The following is a 3,526-nucleotide window of genomic DNA, read 5'->3' on the forward strand; positions in this document are numbered from 1 at the left end:
TGGGTTTCATAAACCCTAAATTCGTGTACACATCAAAATAACAGGAATGATCTGAAACCTTACCTGAAAACATACTCTCTGTGTCCCCAAACCTCAGAACTCGACCTCCTTGCTCTTCCTTTGGCCAAAACCCTTCCTCTTCTTGCACCACAATTCCTTCAAAGTCAATAATGGCTTTCAAGTTTTGCTCCAGATGCCACAGTCGTCTAGGGTTCTCCACAATCGGCCAAAAGACGTGAAATGACGACATACAACCCTTAAATACGACCCAATACGAAACGGCTAGGGTTTCTGCTGAACAGCGTCGACTCGCCGAGTCCATACCTGGACTCGTCGAGTCCAGTCGCGAACCCGCGACCAAATCTGCGACCCTACTCGGCGAGTCTGGCTCCAACTCGCCGAGTCTCCCCTTTAAAACACTCCAAAATGCAATTTAACAACTCATGAGATTTTGGGCTGTTACAATTCTCCCCCACTAGAATTAGACTTCGCCCTCGAAGTCTCGCCCTGAAAATAGCTCTGGCTGCTGCTCCCGCATCTCACGTTTCGGCTTCCCTAGACACTACCGATCTCTTCCGAGGTTGTCACTGAATCAATACCAGAGGTACCTCCTTGTTCTTCAGAACCTTGATCTTCCGATCTCCGACGGCCACTAGCCTCTCGACGTAACACAGGCTCGCATCCACCTAATCGTTCTCTAGCAGAACCACTGCTGACCCATCCGCTATACACCTCTTCAACTGCGACACATACCAGTGTCATGGATCCGTCCCAATTCCGTTGACAGCTCCAAACGATAGGCCACCCTTCCTACCTTCGCACCTTCACGAAAAAACCCAACATACCGGGGCCCCCCATTTACCCCTCTTCCTAAATCGAAGCACCCCATCAGAAATACGAAGTCGCTGACCTGAATCACATGCTCGTAACGGCGTCTGCCTGCATAACTTCCCTGTTAACTCTAGACGATCACTAACTCTCTTTATCATGCTGAGTCTGCTTTGTCAACTAAATACGAGCTCCGAACTGCTCATCACTCTTTGTAATCGGAAATTACCCAAGATGCACTCTGCTCCAAATCTCTACGATCACTCAACCCATAAGGGTTAGGAAACCCTGAACCACCGGATCCCCGATCCAAAGCCCACTTTGCCCATTCCGGACCGACTGAGAGATCCGTTCTCCCTCTCAGATCAACTCTCACAAGTTCCCTCTTGCCATCACATGCACATACTGAACTAGTCCCAACACTCGTAGGTTGGAAGACCCGATACACTGATGATATCCTCGAACATCTCCCAAGATGAACCACTACATCCACCCTACACTCTGATCAGATTCACACTGAAAATTTAAAATTTTCTCTCTCCATGCATCCCTTCTGAGCCTCAACAGACATCCCAACCGGATGGGTTCCTACTCCACTGCCGCGAACACGATGCTCAGAACCATACTCGAAGTACTCTAACCATAACTCTGCTCTGCAGCTTTCACTTTCGTGAACTTGCACCCCCTTCGGAGTTACATACCCTCCTCTTTTCCTTTTCCACGGAACTCTCTTGAACATAATGCCACTCCAACCGGTGCCACGGTGCTCGCCCCAAGCGACACCACCCTTTTTGCGTAACTGCTATTCACATACTCTGGTTCTCATTGCAGGGGCTCTCAATCCCATGCACTCTCTCCACTCATCAAAATCACTGCCTCCGCTAAACAAGATCAACAACCCAGGGCCAGACCTTCCAATGCAATCACACTGCAACATACGTGATCCGCAAATCTCAAACTAATCCAACAATACCAACAGAGTCTCCAGTATGACTGGACCGACTCTCATAACACATACTAGCCACTCGAGGCTATATCTCTGTGGGTCCGTACACCCAACTCTGCGAACCCTCAGGTTCTAACTCTGGGAACCTTCCGGTTCCAGCTCTAGAAACATGCACAACATAATCCCGTGGGATTAATGCAGTACAACCATCACGTACCTCAAACGTACCAATACTCTGATCGCAAAATTCCGATTACTTACTCAAGCTTGGTCCCGACCTCCTCTCAGGCCTACCCCATCAAATGCCCTAGGTCTGTATCTCGCCCCGCATACTCAACACTCGCTCTCGTCGGCCTATACTTTGCGCTGACAAACACTGCTGAATCCCGGCAGCTAAGCACTCTCACATACTCATCGATCTCCCGGAGAATTTTACAATTCTCCCCCACTAAAGCACTGACTAACTGCCACCGATCGTCACCAATGACCTTTCAGAACCATCCTGCACAAGGAGAACATTTACCCACTGACTGCTTCCCACAAACGTAAGCAACCCTCAGCAAAACACATCTCCTCCCTGACCAATCCGCTCCAAAAGAATCCGATCTTTCAATCATCCACTCCCCGACTGTAGATGCTACCCGACAATCAACCCAGTGCCGCGTCTCCCCTAACAACCCCCACGAACGATAACCCAAGGAATCCTCGACAATAACCCATACCCAAACTCACCATCTGCCCAAAGGATGAACACCACATCGAAAACCGCACAAGACTACTGACACCAAAACACCAATTATAACCATACCCAACCATCAGGGGATAACGAATGCCAAAGCGAAAACCTGAAGCACCAATCCATAACCATGCCGATCCCGCGAAACGACGAATACCGCATCGAAATCCACACTACCAGCACAACAATACACCACAATCAACGCAAGCTAATCAAGACCTCAAAACAACATCATACCCGCAGCTGCCTCCGGCACTGCTCCGTCTCCCTCTGCCGCAAGCCGATAAGCACAACCCTGAGCCCTTGGGCTCTACTCCATCCTGTCCTCCTCCTGAACTCCTCAAGGTGGCCGGTGCTAGAGCCTGCACCGATCCTGCAAAAAGCTGTGGACAGTTGACCCTCAAATGTCCAACCTGCCGATAATGATGACAAATCCTCAAATCCCGAATCGGCACTGACTGCCGACAATCCCGCGCACAGTGCCCTCTTTTCCGCACCCGCGGCATGCACCACCGGACCAGCCACTCCGGTGTGACTCCTCCCACACCTTCCCACAAGTGTGGTCGCTCCTATCCCCCATTCCAACGTCTACGGTCCTGAACCGTTTCGGCGCCGACTGCGACTGCATCGGGGCCTGCCTCATCTCACGCAACTGCAACTCAACCTCTAACTCACGCCACATGGCGGCCTCCTGCGATACCAACACGGTCTCGCGCCTCTGCGCAGACACGAACTGTCTGATACCCCCCTTGAGCATACTCGAATATCGGGGCATCTGAGCCTGCTCCGAAGCGAACTCAGGGCAAAACATCGCCCTCTCAATAAACATCCCGGTGCTCTCAGTCACCGACTCCAAATCCTGCTTCAGCTTAAGGAACTTCCGAGCCAATTTCTCCTTTTCATCCCGCGGAACATAGCAAGTACTGAACATCCCTCTGAATTGATCCCGTGAAACCGCAGCCCTCTGCGCATCGGGAAAATGACCTCGTGGTCAATCTCCACCAATCCTTCGCCCC

Source organism: Lactuca sativa, chromosome 2 (genome assembly GCF_002870075.4).
Source record: "Lactuca sativa cultivar Salinas chromosome 2, Lsat_Salinas_v11, whole genome shotgun sequence".
In the NCBI taxonomy this organism is placed as follows: Eukaryota; Viridiplantae; Streptophyta; class Magnoliopsida; order Asterales; family Asteraceae; genus Lactuca; species Lactuca sativa.